Here is a 19426-nt window from a genome sequence, read left to right on the forward strand (position 1 = left end):
ATTGAGTCAAGCCTCAATAATTTTACTGTTCCATGTATTTCCTTCAAGGAAACGTCATCCCTTTCTAGCTAAGGGAAACACAAAAATTAAAACAAAATTTGGGGGACAGATTGTAGTAGCCAACATTAAATATCCTCAGCTATTCTTATTAAATTGTTCAAGGCCTGAGATTGAAGGAGGCTGCAGTTTGCTGAGCCTGCTGAAAGATAATTAATTCCCAGGTTTTAATGGCTCCTGAAGCTCCAGACTATTTGTCCAGTATTATTAAGGAGCATCTTACCACCTCACTTTCATAGCAATGGAATACCTAACAAAAGGATGATGTACGTGTACTGAGTTTATTTTAGTAAAGCATCTGATACAGCTTAGTGTTGTCTAGTGGAAGAACTGCTAAATTATGTTCCTCTAGCTGCCTGGTAGCCATGAACAAACTAGGAAAACTTCATCATAAATTGAAGTTAATAATATATTATTGTGATATTTTATGTCGGTATCACATATAACCCCACCTGATTGTTGTGAAACAGATGGGTATTAAGCACTTTGAAAATTTTAAATTATTGCACCAAGCAACATTTATTATTTATTTGTTAGCATTCTAGGCTACCTATGTCATTTCATCTACATATTGTACTGTTGAACCTCAAAAAGAAATCACCAATCTCCAGTCTAATGTGTGCTCAAGTTATGGATCTCTCCAACACTGCCATTCTTCAAGAGCTTTTAAGAAGGCTTTTTCATATACCGAGAACATTGCTGCAAAACAGTCTAGTCATCTCCATTCCAGACAAATAACATTGAAAACAACCAAGTGGTTAAGTTGCATCATAATTTGGCAAGTCATTAGCAGATTTAATACTGATGCTCACCTGCAACAACTCTTTGCCAATCACTTCTGACATTTTAATGCACAAACAACATAGTGAAATCAGGATTTCAAATAAGATCTACATAAGATGGAATTTTAATTTGTTTTTGTCTCCTTCTACCCGGCATCTCTACTTCAACCTCGCTATTCATTCCTCCTCTGAACTGTGGCTAAGACAGTGTCATCTACAGTTTCCTAAAATACTTGCTTATTACAGCATTGTACATATAGATGGCATTTGATACAGTCATTCTTCTTAATTATGGTTAACTTTATGCATAGATGACCACTTACATGGCCTAATTTGAGATGCACTAGAAAGGCCTTCTGGTCCCTAAACTGGTAGCCTTCGTGGTTTTCCATGTAACTTGAAATTCTACATTCAGGAATTTCCCTCTTTCATCTTAGTCATTGTCTCCTTTAAATACAAGTACACCTTTGGGTACCATACTGTTCTTATTACCTGTTAAGAACTATGCATACATTTATTGAAAGCTATTAGAAAGCCTTTAGAACTGCATTGTCCAGTGCAACAGCCACCAGTCATATATGGGTATTTAAATTCAGAGTTGAATTAGCATTAATGGCAAGGTGTGGGGTTGAGCTCAATGTAAAAATAAAAAGTGAAAACTGAACACCACTGAAACCAAAGATAATGTCAACTAATATCTAGACAAGGATAGCAATGAATGAATTGGCTAGGGTTTCTTTTACTTTTTCATAAAACATGATGTCTTCTTTAAACTAATCAGTAAACACTTATGAATAAATGTCAGTGTTCAAATCTTTTGCAAGTGTATTTTAAACTTACATAACTCCCATTTTATCTCAGTAATCAAGACTCACTGAATACTCTTCAATTATAGCTTCCTGTAATCAAAGTAGTAAGACTTGCCCAAGTTAGCAAGTAATTATTCTTCAGAGGAGAGGTATAAAAGATGATAACAGTGGCCACTATTTATTGACATTTACCATGCACTACACAGTTCTAAGAGGTTTACAGGTATATAATCATATAAGCCTGATGACTACCCCATGAGAAGGTACTACTATTATCCAGTTTGCAGTTAGGGAAACTGAGGCATACAAAGAGGTTAATGTGTTCAAACTGAATGAACAAAACCAAGCTTGAAACCAGGCAGTTTTATTCCAGAGGCCATGCTGTTAAACGACAAACTATTGCCTCTGTTTAGAAATTGGCTAATTTTTCTTTCATACTGTAACAACCAGTCTTTTAACAGAACAAATTTGCATGTAAATGTGAGGATATTAATGGACAATGTCCATTAATCCTCGATATGCTGCTTGGCAAGGCAATGAGATAGACATGCAACATTTCATCTAGAGATTCACCTACCAATAAAGAAGTAGAGCAAATGAGAATGTACTGTTAATGCTGAGAGACTGAGGGACAAGAAGCTGAGTGAAGCTCAGGGGAGTTACAGAGATAATACAAAGACAGAAATGAAGTCAGGGAAATGATGCTATTGTATATAGAGATGACTGGACAGGCAGATGTTACTACTGTGAGTTGGAACCACAGGTTTCTACTACATGTAACACCACAACAAAGGCCATTCATATTTGGTCATTTATATAATGTTGCCTACTTGAAATTCAAGCAGTAAAATAGAAGCTCTGAAGGCCTAAGACCGAGTGACAGCAGGATCAGTAAAAATCATTTATCTCTTTCTGTGCTGATAGCGCTCCCGCAAACATGGTGAACGTTCCTAAAAGTCACAAGACTTTCTTTAAGATGTGTGGCTAGCACCAACTCCACAAAATGACACAGTACAAGAAGGGCAAAGATTCTTTGTATGCCCAGGGAAAGCAGCATTATGACAGGCAGCACAGTGAATATGGTGGGCAGACTAAGCCGATTTTTCGGAAAAAAGCTAAAACTATAAAGAAGATTGTGCTAAGGCTTGAGTGCACTGAGCCCAACTGCAGATCTAAGAGAATGCTGCTATTAAAAGATGCAAGCATTTTGAACTGGGAAGAGATAAGAAGAGAAAGGTCCAAGTGATCCAGTTCTAAGTGTCATCTTTTGTTTTATTATGAAGACAATAAAATCTTGAGTTCGTGTTAAAAATTATTTATCATCTATCAGGAAGGTTTCAAGTCTTGTCTGATCCCATTTGCCATGTATTTCCTTTTCATACTAGAGTCAGGAAAGGTAATTTGATAGCTATGACTTGGAAAATAGGTGCTATAAAAAGTAACTGCCAGTTTTTTAGTTTACTGATCTGAGCCCAGGTAGAAAAACCATATCTGAGTACAATACTTGGGCTAAAGTTATTTCAGGGTAGAAAGACCATACTTGGAAAAATTCTAAGTATGATTAAAGTCTTTTTAAAAGTAGGTTTTTAAAAATTCAAAAACCAAACCAATTACTTCCATTTATTACTTCCATTTTAAATTGACAAAAAACCTGATCCATGATTAAAAAAGAATTTATTGCTAGAAAGATTGGAGAAGTCCAGTACTGTGGTATGTAGCTTTCTCTCCCAAACCTATCTATATTCTGTCTGTTCTTCAAGGTCCATTTCAAGCCCCACCTCTTGCAGGAAGCTTTTGTTGACTAGCCCACATATATGATAAGTGCCTTGTCCATAGTAGGTAATCAATTAACATATCTTGATTGATTGTATTGTATTCCAATGGTTAAAGTAAAGGGAAAGAAGATGAAGGAAGAGCTAAAATAGAATTTTTAGCACATCTGCACAATAATATTCAAGAATTCAAGGCATCTAACAGAATAACAATTTCCCCTGAAATGAATTCAGATAATTTCTCTGAACATATTTTAGTGCAATAAAAATATTATAAATCTTCTTAAATTAGTTTAGCTAAAGCTTAGCCCTACTACACTGTTTTATTTTCCATTTCACAGTGAAAGACACCATTATACATACATATATGAGAGAGAGACCATTTCATTGACCACATGCATGGCTATAGAATTCTCTTTTTATTAGCGAACTGAGTTCTGCACGCATTTTGCAGTATGAGTTGATGGCTCAGAAAGAAGAGCAAGTTTTCTTTTTAAAATAACAATTCCTAAATGCCTTTGCAGCAAATAAACTTGTAAATAAGAGCTTTATTTCCTTACTTTTTATAGTGTTAAAGGAAATCAGACATTAGTATTAATGAATTGCCCTGAGTGATCACATCATGAATCTATTAGTTTTTTTTTAATCTTAGATTAAACAGTTAATTTAATGCTTTGTGGCTTGTAGGTAGATTGTTCTAGCATTTTGGTTGGTCAATGACTCCCAGAGGTCTAACAGGCCCATATCTTTTATTTTTAAATGTAATGTTAGTCTAAAATAGATTCAGAAAGAAGTTGATTACTTCATTCTTGAAGGAAGTAAAACAAGGAAGATCTGGTGTCTCGCCAACAAATATTTTTTGAAACTTCATTTTGAAAAAGCAGAAATGAGCTAGTTTCTCAATAGATTTATTTATTTAGTTATTTCATCATACCTCTATATCTATTTTTAAAATCACTATGTAAATGGAAAAGAACTTGTATGGTAGAATTATGCGCCCAAATGACTATTCATTGATAACAATGACTTGCTCTCCAAAGTATTATTTAAGTTAGTAAGGGCAGATTCTTTAGTTTGGAGGATTATTACCCACCTCTCATTGGGTAACTGTCTGTGTCAAATTTTCCTGCTTCTACTACCAAACCTCAGCCAATTTCCTAAATTTCGTGTAAGTAAATCTATAAAATTCACTGTCCATATTTACCTGCCAAATTAGTGAACTGTAAGATGAAGATGAATAAAGAAAAGCCTGTAAGAATTACGGAATTTCAGCAATGGCTTAGTTGAAATTCAGCAAGGGAATTTCAGTTGAGGGCTTAATGTACATTTAACACTTTGTTGGGTGCTAGTGAGGTGAAAAACATATTCTACAATACTTCCCTAAAGAAACAAATAAGTACTGTTAGACAGTAAAGGCAATTCAATGTAATAATGTAGTTTTGCAAGTTATGGTATAGGCGACATTGATTTCTCTCTTTCCTACTCTCTCACTCAAGATGAATGAAGAAAAAACGGTCCAGTCATTTGCTTAACTTAGGCCTCAGTTTCCACAACTCCAAAATGAGAGCCTTATACTAGGTAATCTTTCTGTAAGGATCCTTCAAACTAACCTCTTTGTTATAAACAGATACAGAATACAGAAACCACTGAGGTTATATGACTTACTTCCCTAAGGTTACAACTATAGAGTCACAAATTGTATAACATATAAAATGGGAAAGAGAACATGGAGAAAACTCCCACAAATTTTATTAAGTTGGTTCAAAAGTAATTGTAGTTTTCACCATTGTGGTTTTCACCGCAATTACTTTTGCACCAACCTAATTCAGAATGTAAAAGTGAAAAACATTTGAATGCTGAGAAGATAATACATTGTTATAAAGTAATTTGAATTTTTACCATAGATTTGTACTTTACTTTGGGTAAGTGCCATTTTCAGAAGGGCAGCCAAATTTGTACAAACATAGTGGATATTCTGAGTCTCTTGATTGAGAAGGAAGCAACAAGATCAAATAAATGTTCATTTATTTCTCTAGTATAATACAGAATACATTTATCACAACACTTATAGAGTGAGAAATTATTAAAAAAACACTCTATCCCTTCAACCAGATTTCTTTAATTTCTCATGATAATTGAAATAATGCTTGTCCTTCCTACCTTGGATTCATTCGTGGATAACTTTTCTTAATTATTCCCCATTTCAGTCCATTAATACAGCTTCAGAATTATTTCTGAAAAATGTTGTTCAAATGTGCCACCTTTTAAATTCCATTGTGATTATAGACTCTTAGGGTTAGTACTTGAAAGCTCACCTCAGACAACTCCCTATCTCATGTTTGAACTCTGCACATCTCCCACTCTCTTTACAATGGCACCAAATAATGCTGCCCAACTCCTGGGCAGAGCATAGATAAGGCTAAAAGTTGTCAGCTACCAAAGTAGCTGCTGAATATCAGAATGAAACCCAGGGACTCAAAAGTGGGTTATGAAGTGATGAGCTTCAGCTAACAGGGAACATTAGGAAATGACTGCAGACAAATCCTCATGCTTAATTCAGAGAAAGATGTACGGTTTGATTGGAGGGGGTGAGGAAGAAGAATGTCATGCAGACTATAAAGCCAAGAAGCAATGCTTAGAATGCAAATGTGTTACAATTTTGTGTGTGCAGTGTAAAAAGACTACTGGCCATATTTTAAAAAGTCATTTAGGTTACACTCACATACGTAAGAACACCAGAATTTCCATTTTAAATTTTAAGAAAATAGACATAATTGTTTGCACCTCTTACACGGCACTTAGCACATTGTATTACATTGTTTTTTCCTTAGATATGGAGTCTTGCTGTGTTGCCAAAGCTGACCTTGAACTCCTGGGCTCAAGCGAACCTACTGCCTCAGCCTCCTGAGTAGCTGGGACTACAGGTGCATGCCACCGCACCCGGCTTCTATTGCATTTTATTTTTGTTATTTGGTTTTTAACTTATACTTTAGAGGCAGGCCTGGTGTTAAAGGTTTTACATGCATCACGTCACTTTTAAATTTGCGTCTTATCTTTCCTACTGGATTATAAATTCACATGGAACAAAGATTATAATTTATTCATGTTTATACTCCCCAGCTACCGTTTGCATATATCATTACGTATTGTGGCTTCTCTCAATATATATTTGCTGAATAATTAATATACAAAAAGACACAAGCACTGTGGGAAAGGTATTTATAGTGCAAATTTGGAGTTAAATGACCTAAGTTCTAGTCTTTTATAAGCCTCTATGTCCTCCCCCGTGAAAAGAGAAAATCAGACTGGTTGGTTACTGAGATCATTTCAAATGCTACAATTTTAAGAAAATATCAACAGTTTCTAGTTCTGAAAATCCACTTCAAATAATAATACTCAGGTAGTTGATTTTATGCCCCAGAAGATTAATGGTTATGACTCTTCAGCTACTTAAGTAATTCTTATAAAATCTCAAGTCAGTATTCACTTCGGGTCTCTAACTTGTCATTTTCCATTCACTCCAGTGCCCTACATTTGAAATGATTCATGTCTTAAAGATTTCTGAGTGATTGAAAACATCTCTTCTTTTTGTCTTTTGTTATTTAAAGTAAATTTATCTTTGGCTATTAATAATAAAGTAAACATTCATTTTAGGTGACTTATAATAAATTAAACTGTGCAGCTACAAACTACACAAAAGAAGTTACTTAACTATGTGATAGGACAGATAACACTCTCCTGCATTTTCAGAAATGATTAAGCCATATCTTATAGTTAATCTAATATATAAAAAAAGAACTTCCTTAGGATATAGAAATGTTACTGAAAATAATTATCATTATTTTTTTCTCAATAGGGTTTCTAGAAGATTTCTAGACATCTTGAATGGTGAATCATACCATAATAGATATTTTACTTTTGGGGAGAAGAGAGATGGGTGTAAAACAGTTTTCAGTATTAAAATGTTTAATAAATATATAGAAATTGAAAAAGAAGTAAAGGTTAAATGGATCAAAATGCTTTGGCAAAAGGCATTTTGACATGTAAGCAATTCATAAATGTAAACAATTCCAGTTATTCATATTGTCAACCTTTGAACATAGATAATTCTTTTACCCATAGTAAAGAATATTGGAGATACTTGTGTTTTCTAGTTCAAAAGTTTTCACTCTTTTAATTCCTATAGCTCTAAGGGCTTCAGAAAGAGAGATTACAAATAACATGTAGAGAACTCCAAATTTCTTGATCTTACTACAGATTCACTAATGCAGATATGTTTTTTTGAGATTCATCCCAATATCTACTTTCCATTCTCTTTTAGCTCTTTTTATATTTTCTATCATGTATTTTTAAAATTTTCTTCATTTCCTATTGTAGACTTTTTCAGCCTAAGAGCAATTCTTATATTCTCTTTCCTGTTTTCTCCTGCCTAATTTTTTATCTTATTTTCTAACAAAGGCAACATATAGCTGAAAGGGTTTAATAATACAGTCACAGAATATCCTTATTATTAATATATCTACTTTTTACACCATAATACAAATTTCCTTTGCAGATATTTTAGAGATTGTATATATTTTTCTCATATATCCCTTCATTTGATTTTCAACATAACTTTGAATTATTTAGGGCCAGTATTACTACATTGATTACACAAATGAGAAAACGAAGGGTAAGAAAGGTTAAATTACTTATGTAAAGTCACACAATTAATTCTACATCCAGATTCAAACAAACCGATGAGTTCTCATTCAAAATTCCATTCTTTTTATTTTTTTGAGACAGGGTCTCACTCTGTCACTCAGGCTGGAGTGCAGTCATGCGATCATAGCTCACTGCAACCCTGAACTCCTGGGCTCAAGCGATTCTCTCACCTCAGCCTCTCGAGTAGCTGGAACTGTAGGTGTGTGCCACCATGCCCAGGTTGTTGTTGTTGTTGTTGTTTTGTAGAAATGAGGGTCTTGTTATGTTGCCCAGGCTGGTCTCGCACTCCTGGTCTCAATCATCCCGCCTCTGCCTCCCAAAGTGCTGGGATTGCAAGTGTGAACCACCATGCTCGGCCCTAAAATTTCATTCTATTTCCAGTACTTTCCCCTCTCTTCATGTCGTGGAAATTTAGTTCTGGAGAACTTTAGATGCTCAGAAATAAATGATACAATTAGGAAGTTAGATCTAGATATAGATATGTGTATGTATATTTGTATATATATATAGAGAGAGTCATATTACTCTGAGATGTTTAAAAAGCACCATAAATACTTGGTTTCCTACAAAGAATCAGACATTCATTTGCATGTGGTCAAGATTTAAATAAACATAGACTGACTAATGAGCAATATGACAGATTAAAACATAAAAAAAATCCCAAATCATTTTCTGCAGAATATATTGGAAGTCTAGCTATCTATCTGGTTGCACTTTAGCCAAACAAAGTTTCCTTAAAGTAAATCAAGCCTTGATTGAGTTCTGCTTCAAATTTTTCAAAAGAGTGCTTCAACTTATTATGACTTCACTCTTACTTTTATGACTATTAGCCCTATCCCTTTCACATTTCCTGTAATAGCCAGAGCCCAGATAACAGAGGGTAACTTCTGCATTTAAAAATAATCATTTTCCAATACTTGTATTTAAAGAAAACATTTCTACCTTACCCACACATGGCATATTTTTAAAATACAGAAGCACTGATAAACAATTAAACATTGTATACCCTGGATTTAAACATTTAAAATATACTGTGCAAGTGGATAAGGTAGCAATGTTTGCTTTAAATACAAGTATTGGAAAAACAATTTTTAAGAGAAAATTTTAATTAGTATAAAAATTGATGAAATAATTGAATAATATTATCCCAAAGTTAGCTTTCAGTGGAGAATTTTAAATGGGAGTTCATTAATATCTTGCTGAATATCAGTAATGTAAATGCTGAGTTTATGGTTTAGCTTCATGATTAGAAATTGTCTTATTCCTTTATTATATTTTTAGACTGAATTGGATATAGGCTATTACCTTATAAAGGGTTCCAAAGAAAATAAATTCTGGACAAACATTCATCTAGATGCCTTTAATTATATTTCATATGATCATTTTGCCCCTGTACTAGAACATTTATTTTTTGAGGAGTATTCAGTTTCCTCTATTTGTATTCAGAACTCCTTTGAGTCTTTGGGAGTGATCCCAAATGGCAGGAAGAAGAAAAAGAAAAGTTATTTATAGCTTGTTCATGACTTTTATCAGTGTTCCATTTTGATTTCCAATTACTTTCCCCTGGAAAATACGTCTAGATACCTTATCACTATCTTTAATGAATCTAAAGCTGTACCATTTGTGTTGCTATAAAATAATTTCAAAAGAATTATTCAAACTTTTGTCCTCAGTCAGATGTTAACTTGTGGTACTCCAGCCTGCTCTTGATCTGTCTGAGTAAACTTGTAGATTTCTATCACATCATCATCATCATTTAAGAAATATTTTTTGTGTCAGGTGTGGTGGCTCACTCCTGTAATTCCAGCACTTTGGGAGGCCAAGGTGGGCAGATCACATGAGGCCAGGAGTTCGAGGCCAGCCTGGCCTACATGGTGAAATCCCATCTTTACTAAAAATACAAAAATTATCCAGGCGTGGTTTTGTGTGCCTGTTATCCCAGCTACTTGGGAGGCTGAGACAGGAGAATCGCTTGAACCCAGGAGGCAGAGGTTGCAGTGAGCCGAGATCGTGCCATTGCACTAGAATTCATCTACAAAAAAAAAAAAAAAAAAAAAAAAAAAAAAGAAAAAAGCAATATTTTTTGAAGCTAAATTATACCCGACATTGTAAAAAACACATGTTAGAGAACATAACACTTGTTCTTAGAGTCACAAAACTGTCAAGGGAGGATTTAGCAAACATTTTACGGTTCCTACCATTGAGAAATTTATCTTTTATTTGGGAAGATAAACTGTATTGGCATGCAACAAAAATCAAGACATTATATAGTGAAGGACTAAATTGTGTACCACATAAAAATGAAGGAAAAGAAACAACTAAGGGAATTTTATTGGCATAGTTAGGAAATGAATTGGAGCTTGAGGACAAGTAGGGTTTGAATTGACACAGGACAATATTCCAAAGGGCCATAGGATATTCATGTTTCACGGTATGAGAAGAGGTAAGTTAGGAACTAGTTAGTGGGGGTGAGGGTCACCTCTAATCTGAATATGTTTAAAACAATGGTGAGACATGCACCATCAGATGTTCTCTGGAGAACTGAAAATGTGATACTGGATCTCTGGAGATAGGTCAGCCCTGGAGATCAAAGAATTTCGAACAATCCATGCTACATTAGTTTAGCTAAATTTCAAAATTGTACAAAAAAGAGAAGGTTGTAGGGAGAAAAGAAAAGAATGGAAGTCCAAAAATGAAGCATTCATTATTTAAAGTTTTGGGTAATATTTAAGATTGATATTTACCTGGGAATATTAATAATGAAACTTTTCTCAGATTTTTCCCCAACTTTAGACATTGTTACATTCAATAATTGTTAAGATTCTGCTCTGGGCAAGACATTTGACTAAGTACTTCAGGGCTTCCCAGAAGAGGAAACAATACTTAATTCTGATCTTTACTAGTTTGAAGTCTAGTCAGTAGCTGGAGATCAAATATATGAGCTCTACACGAAGGATTTGGCAGCAAAGGTTACTGTCAAATTCAGAGAAGATTGTAGGAGCACAGTAGACAGAAAAGAGAGTGCATGGGATGAAAATAGTGACACAAAAACCTCTTTACCCCAAAGCCCAAAGAAGAAATATAAATTCGGATCAACTCTTGGGTGCCATTTTCACTATCACCTAAACATAGAGTGGCCAAACCTCTTTTTGACTGACTCACAGAGATTTTCGGATGGATAAGTCTTTTGTTTAACAACAAAAAAAGCCTCCATGAGTCTGGAGTCATTCATATTCAGTCCTGTTGCTTTTATTCCCTTAACTTAATAAAAATAAGTAAATCAGCAAACAGGAGTTGAGTGCCTTTTGTGTATTTAGCAATGGATTAGATTATTTGAATGATGCCAATAGAAATATGTAAGGTCCCTTACATAGTTAGGAGTCATATGAATTACTTGTTATCAGCAAGCCCTTAGAAACCTGAATTATACCTTGGTTTAAGTTACAAGTAAGTAAAGAGCTGTAGATAGACTTTCAGTTAAAATTAATAGTCCGAATACCACATGACTGTTAGTTCTCAATGCCAAAAAGTCATCCATTTTATGAGATTATTTTTAGGAATACCAGCAAAGTACTTTATAATTCCTAAATGCATGGATGACCTTATGAAAGCAATAACACATTAAATACTAAGCACTCTAATAAAGCAAGTAGAACTAAAGCATACTGATCACATTTGTAAGTGACTTAATATTGCCTATTATTATTAAATTATTGTATATTATTAAAGATGAACAAATTAAGACTTAGAGAGGGTTCTTGATTTGCTTCAAGTCATACAGCTCATTATTGGCAAAACTGCAGAGAGAACTTAAATTTCCTAACTCTGAAATCAGGTTCTTTTCCGCCATGGTTCACTGCCTCTTGAAGCCTACGTAGCATATTAAATGAAAGCCTTTAAAAATTTGACTACATCATACTGTCCTTGAGAATCATGTCATGCTTAATAAATTCAAAATGAACAGTAAGTACATTTGCATTTTTGGCTTCAAAAATTAGAAAGTTAAAGAAGTATGTGAATACTTTCAAAATTATGACTTTTATTCTTACTAACATATAGGTAGAAGATATATATGTGTGTGTGTTATATAATATCCGTGTGTTTCACAGTGAGAGAGAAACATGTAAAGACAAATAAGAGTATTTTTTGAAGTTTAAGTTAGACGACTGACCGGTTGACAGGCCATGTGCTCTTATTTATGTTAGCCTTTATTTCTTAATTTATTTGAGCAACCGAAGTCTGAAAGAGCTCAAGGCTGGATGCTTCCTTTCTATAAATTACATCTCTTAAAATGTACAAATGCAAGCATGAGTCACTAGCTACAGAATTCCAGCTTTAATCCATTCTGTCATTTTTATAAGGAAACCAGTGACCTTCATGTGGTTTTTAAGGACAATGTCTCTGTGAACTACAGACTATGTGAAAGATGAAATCATAACATGAACAATCAAACAAGCTCAATGGCATGATCTAAAAGGTAAAAAATAAAGTGCATTTTGTAGATTGAAATCTGCTTACCTCTGTGATTATTTATCCATGATTCATTTGCATGTGTGCCTTGCATATATTGTATTGATTTGAAATTAAATTGAAACATTCACATATGTTACAATCACATTTTAAATAGTTAACTTTCATTGAGGTGTGCACAAAGGAATGGTGATGAGAAGAAAGTACATAGCCCACAGCAATCCTGAATGTAAGTTTTGATAGGTAGTTTGAATTTTCTATTTACTCAAACTTATGTCACTAATGTTTAAACTATAGTATTACTGAAGTTGTTATTTATATATACCATTCCATGTAGTAAATATAGAGCAGAATCTCGGAGATAGGAGGAAGTTCAAGAAAGAAATCATGGACACTTCTAATGAAAAGGAAAAGGAAAGGGAAAGGAATCAACAAATATTGAGCCCTGACATATCCTACTCAGTGCATTTTGCAAAGTACGTATATTATCTCATGTAATTCTCACAACAACTGTAAGAGAAAGGAAACGGAAAGAGAGACAGGTTAAGTCATGTGCCCAAACACACAGTTAATAAGGCGTTGAGCCAAGATTCAAACCCATATCTGTCTAATTACAAAGGTTATGTGCTCTTTTTCCATAGTACCTTGATTAACAGCCTTAAGGTTTAAAAATATGCCAAATACTCATGCACAACAACATGCTCTCAGTATAACATTTACTTAATCATTTTTCATTTACAATGTTTTCAAGGAACTAAATGGAAGACAGGTCGGGAGACATCAATCATATATCGCCTTCTATAAATCAGGAATGTATTTTCAAATATCTCAGTTGTTTTTAGAGGTGAAGGATAGCTATTTACTAATAGAAATAAAGATGGAAAAAGTATGCAAAATGCTATGTAATAATAATAATTGGCAATGAAATAGGAAAATAAAAGGTGAATCACAATGTTTAAAAAATATTAAAAATATTTTAAAATATCACCTTAAGAATCACATTTACTGGGAAATAAAAGGCAGTTATAATAACACAGGAAACATTTTGACTGCATGTTCCATGAAATTACTACTGTCTTTATACTTTTGTAGCATAATAAGTGATTCTATTTTAATCTAATTTCATATATAATAGTAATGTATTTTCATAATTTAACAAGTTCAAATCTAAACATGGCACTTGCATTTTAAATGCAAAGTGTATGTAAGATCCAATTTTAAAGATCCATTTTATGTATTCTTTAACTTTAAAATGTTTTCTTCTGTCATATAACTTCAGATTGACAGTGTATTTTGTGTTGAATTGTTTTCTTTAATTTTTACAATGAAGCTTGTCATTTCAAGTTTAGTAAATATTATGACTAGATTTTTAAATAAAAATAAAGCATACCAAACACATCTACCTGCTATCTAAGAGTATTTTAAGAATCAGTTTCCAAATACTATTCAGAGCAAAACCTATAGAATATTCAGAAACTGTCACTAGTTTTTTACTCATTTCTGAATTCATTAGCTTTTAAACTCTTTATTTTTTTTTTTCGGAAAATCACTAGTAATCTATATGCTGGTACAATTTAAGCAAGAAGACAGTTGAGAGGAAGAGATAGGTTTGCAAATCAAGGTACAGAATTGCCCCAGATAACTTTTAATTAATACCAACTGTGAGTAGAGAAGTTAAAATGAAATATCAAACACAATATTTGCCCATGATAAAGAAGGTATGGAGTTTCTTCTTCTTGGCCATTTATTGGATACTTAAAGACTTGACATTTTCCTCACCAAAGAAGTCACTAGGACCTATGGTACAACATTAAGATCAATGATGAAAAAGAGTCATCCCCAACGGGAGAGTATGCATCATTCTGATTATACACAAGCATTGATTATTTGCTGATGTGAGGGTCAAGATAAAAATTGATCTTTGAATGTATCTTATTCAATTTTTTAATATTTCATAGTGCTTCAGTTGTTTGGCACGTTTGTCATATCTTTAATTTTTTTAATGTCCTGCTCCACCTTTCCATATCACTATAAAATGTTAATGCATTTTTCATACACATGCAGAGCATCAGGTTTTGGGATTATTATTTTTAAATTAAAATCTGAGGCCAGGCACGGTGGCTCACACCTGTAATCCCAGCCCTTTGGGAGGCCAAGGCGGGTGGATCACCTGAGATCAGGAGTTCAAGACCAGCCTGGCCAACTTGGTGAAACCCCATCTCTACTAAAAATATAAAAATTAGCTGGGCATGGTGGCACGTGCCTGTAATCCCAGCTACTCAGGAGGCTGAGGCAGGAGAATCACTGGAACTGGGAGGCGGAGGCTGCAACGAGCCAAGATGATGCCACTGCACTCCAACCTGGGCAACAGAAAGAGACTCCACCTCAAAAAAAAAAAAAAAAAAAAATCTGGCCTTTCATGAATCTTACATGTATAAAATGTTTACACTTTTATTATGTAAAAGTAATGTATTCCCCCAATGGATTTTATAACAATACAGTCAGTCGCTCTTGCAAAGGGGACTTTTTCATAACTCCCCTACTGTTTCATTAAAATTGAGGTTTAATTTGATCCTGTGTTCTCACATTTAAAAATCTATCTTTTTAAGATCTGCTTTTTCATTTGAAGTAATGACTTTAACTCCGAATCACTTTTAACAGTTTTATTGACCTGTAATTCATATACTATCCAATTTGCCCATTTTAATGTGTAGAATTCAGTGGTTTTTAGTATACTCAGAGTTGTATAATCATCATCACAAGTTAGAATATTTCCATCACCCCCCAAAGTAATCCTATACCCATTTACAATCACTCCTCATACTTCTTCAACCCCCAGCACTAGGCAACCAGAAATCCTCTTTTTATCTCTGTAGATTTGCTTATTCTGAGAACCTGCAAACTTTTAACGGATGTACTTGCTGGGAATGTCAGAGAAGTCGTTTGAGATTAAGAAGGGTTGGCAAACAAAATAAAATTTGTTGTTAGATTTAGGCAATAGGGTCTTGATTTATTTGGCTAAGTTCTTAATTTTTTCACACTTCTGAAATGAAAGTAATAAAATTTTGTCTCTGAGCTTCTGTCATCCTTATTTTTGCTATTCAATTTTATTTTAGTATTGCAAAATAAATAAAAAGGAAATCATTCCCCAAGTACTCCTCTTAACAATAAATTGATTCGGAAAAACTAAGTTTCAAACTCAGGAAAGTTAAATTTCTAGTCCATTTCTTTCATTTTTTTTCCATTCTGTCCAATCAAGATTTGCCAAACAAAAACTATCCTTTCCAGAGAAGAGGTATTTACCTCAAAAAACTTTTGTGTACATGGTATTTGCAGTTGAATGTCATAAGAAGCAGTTGATTGAAGTGTGCCATTTGTTTCTTTTCTAAATCTCTAATATGCAAGACACTTCTTTAAAATTACACTTATTCAGAGGATTTTTATGAAATAAAATTGCCTGTCATTCTAATTAGCTCTGAATACTTCTCTTGCAGTAGTGGTGTGGCGTAACACATTAGCAGGAACTTTCAGTTGGTATGTATTTTGGCCACTAACATCACTAATAAAAAAACAGTACATAAAATCGGAATACAGAAACTGGGGATTTCTACATAAAATCTGATTTTTTTATTAGTATTTAATATGCTTCCCATTAAAACAATAAATCTGATATGTATTATTTAAGATACTTCCCATTAAACAATACATTTCATAACACCTAATAAAATATGAAAATAGATCCTATTAATTACATCATCAAATACATATTTTAATATTTTTCTGAAATATATATGCTCTTTACACACTAGAATATAATTGTTTTCATTATCTGCGTTGTGCTAAATGTGAAGTGATGGGCGATGCACCATTTTGTATTTAAAAGATTTCCCCTATGGTTTTTTTCTGTTGTAATTGCTCTTTTGGTTGACCACGTTCGGCTGGACTTCTGACCATTGTTCCAAGCATCCACTCCGTTGCTCTATTTGACATGACACAGTGAGTTTAAAGGACAGTATCATGTTAGACAAAGATTGAAGTTTTAAATAATACACGATAACTTGAAGGGAAAGTTAAGAAAATTTAAATTAATAAATAAAGAGGATGAGGCAAGGGGATATGTATGTATGCTTTAGTCTATAAATAAGACTCAGTGAAAGAAGAAAATATCATTTTGAACAAAGAAAGGGTGGAAGATATAGAAAACGAGCAGAGCATACTGTATGGTTCCATTTACATAAACTTCCAGAACTGGCAAAAATAACCTACAGTGATAGAAGTCAAAAAGTAGTTGCCTGGAGCTTGGAAGGTGGTGACTACAAAGAAGCAGGAGGATGGAATTGCTTTATGTTTTCATCAGAGTGGCAATTACACGGGTGTAAACATTCATCAAAGCTGGTCAAACTCTACATTTAAAATATGCACATTTTAGTATATGTAAATTATACTCATTAAGGTAGATTCCTTAAAAAGTCAAAGTAGGCAGTAAAGGGTACCATTCAGTCCCTCTGTGGCCCTGCTTTAATACTGAATGGAAGACAACCCCCTTCTTTTTAAATGAGCATGAAAATCCATGAATATTGAAAAGAGTGCATTAAGCTCTTTGCAATGACTGCATTTCCTCATCCTGCTCAGGATTGACTACTGACACTTTAATGCACGGTAATGTGGGCATTTCTTTGATAGACATTCCACTTTAAATGCCTACTTTTTCCGTATTATTTCAACTGAAGGAGAAATAAGGCAGCAGACTTATCTATTAAATCTTCACAGGGTTTTTATGACTTTTAAAGCATAATTTTGAATTGAAACTACTATTTTATATTATCTTTTCTCAGGGTGGGCTGAAAACAAAATAGCAATAATTTTTGTAGGAAAAGTAGGATAAAGTCTGTCTTGAATAATCACAAAATCACACTTAATGTCACCTCATAAATCAGTTATAAATAGTGTCAGAGGTAATAGAATTGCACAAGTGCAATTTAAAAATATTCTATGCACAATTTTTGTAGAATGGAATGGCATGGTGTTTGGATTAATATGTACAGCAAGGTTATGGTCAGGCACATCTATGTTTTCTGTCTAGAGTCACTCGCCTACAAAGGGAAAAAAATCAGTCACTGTGGAAATTTAAAAAATAATACTTTGGTAGGATAGAGAGAAACTTGAAATGATAGAGCGTTAATAACAAAATGTATCTCAAATTTACGTATAATTAGCTGAGAGGAAACAAATTGGAGCGTGTATGATAGATGCAAAATGTTAATATAAAGAATGTCGTGATCAGGAGGAAGGGAAGAAGCAAGTGAGCCTAAAGAGAAAAAAATTTGACTTCACTCAAAGTACCTCATATTTTTGCAAAACTAATTAAAATTTTAGAATTCGACACTAAAACGTTAGAGACCTCAGAAAACATTTTCAGTTGATAGGTCTTGGAGAAACTTTTTTTAAAGAATATCTGATTGGATAATTTTTAATGACGGAGCGGTAATGTTTTGTTGCAAAATATCTCAATCTTCCCCTAAGGAGGAAAAAAACCCGCAAAAAATAAATTCTTCGTGAATAAATGGCATAATTATAACACAGCACACATTTTTCTGACTGCAATAGTCACAATTCGCCACTAGGGGGCCGTAATTCTGTTCTTAGCAGTTCTCGGTCCACAACCTTTTCATTCCCTCCCAGGGAACTTGAACAGTTAGGTGAAGTTAAGTGGGAGCTTCGACGGGTGTAACAGGTCATTAATGTGTACTGAGATGATCTCAGGCGTTTCTGCGATGCGATGTATAATTCTTATTGTATAGAATAATAACTTGGCCACCAGCTTCTTCACCAAGCATGGAGTCTCATCATTGCTCCAAGATTGCTACTAATTTTGTACGTATTACGTAGAATCATTTTATCTTCCTTTTTCCCAGGTAATTATTTTTATTTACTATAAGTCTCCTACTGTTTCATGAAAATTTAAGGTTAGTGTGATTATGTGTTCTTGCATAGTTATTTCAATAAATCTGTGCTGTGAAAGAGGCAAAAAATGTTGGTTCAAATTTATAAATACTAAATGTATTTTCTGAAATGTAGATTAAAACAGCAAAGTTGTGTTTTTGTTTTTGTTTTTGTTTTGAGACGGAGTCTCGCTCTGTCGCCCAGGCTGGAGTGCAGTGGTGCCATCTCGGCTCACTGCAAACTCCGCCTCCCGGGTTCACGCCATTCTCCTGCCTCAGCCTCCCGAATAGCTGAGACTATAGGCGCCCGCCACCACGCCCGGCTATTTTTTTGTATTTTTAGTAGAGACGGGGTTTCACCGTGTTAGCCAGGATGGTCTCGATCTCCTGACCTCATGATCCTCCTGCCTTGGCCTCCCAAAGTGCTGGGGTTACAGGCGTGAGCCACTGCGCCTGGCCCAAAGTTTTAATCCAAGTTATTTTTCACTCATTTGAAGTTAGAACTATTTTTTACTTTCATAAGGAATGAAAAATATGATTTGTTGGTGTAATACATTGTATCTTGCATGATGTAAGGGGTAGTCACATTAAATTATTTAAATGCAGCTATAACATTTATTGAATATTTTATATTATACTTCAAATATGTTAACTTATGTTGATAAATTTATGAGCTAACAAAAGATCTTATCCTCAATATAATAATTAACATTTCCTATGTATTTCTCATAACTTTAATGATCTTTACATCACTCCATTTTACTTACTAGGCTGAGTGCAAGAGTTAGCTTTATATTTTTAAAAATAATCCCTGCATTTAAAACGTTTTTTGGTCATGCTTTATGTGTTTGGGGAAATTTTTGATGTTTAAAACATGTCAAATATTAACG

At 33.9% G+C, this 19426-nt stretch overlaps 1 protein-coding gene and 1 pseudogene across 3 annotated transcripts in view; both read left to right on the forward strand.

Moving 5' to 3' along the window:
* The window catches only part of HTR2C (5-hydroxytryptamine receptor 2C), a 327242-nt gene that overhangs the window by 4698 nt on the left and 303118 nt on the right, over positions 1-19426 (forward strand). The window lies entirely within an intron of this gene.
* On the forward strand, positions 2586-2905 carry LOC116811970 (large ribosomal subunit protein eL42-like; annotated as a pseudogene).

Source organism: Hylobates moloch, unplaced genomic scaffold, assembly GCF_009828535.3.
Source record: "Hylobates moloch isolate HMO894 unplaced genomic scaffold, HMol_V3 SCAFFOLD_7, whole genome shotgun sequence".
NCBI classification, from domain to species: Eukaryota; Metazoa; Chordata; class Mammalia; order Primates; family Hylobatidae; genus Hylobates; species Hylobates moloch.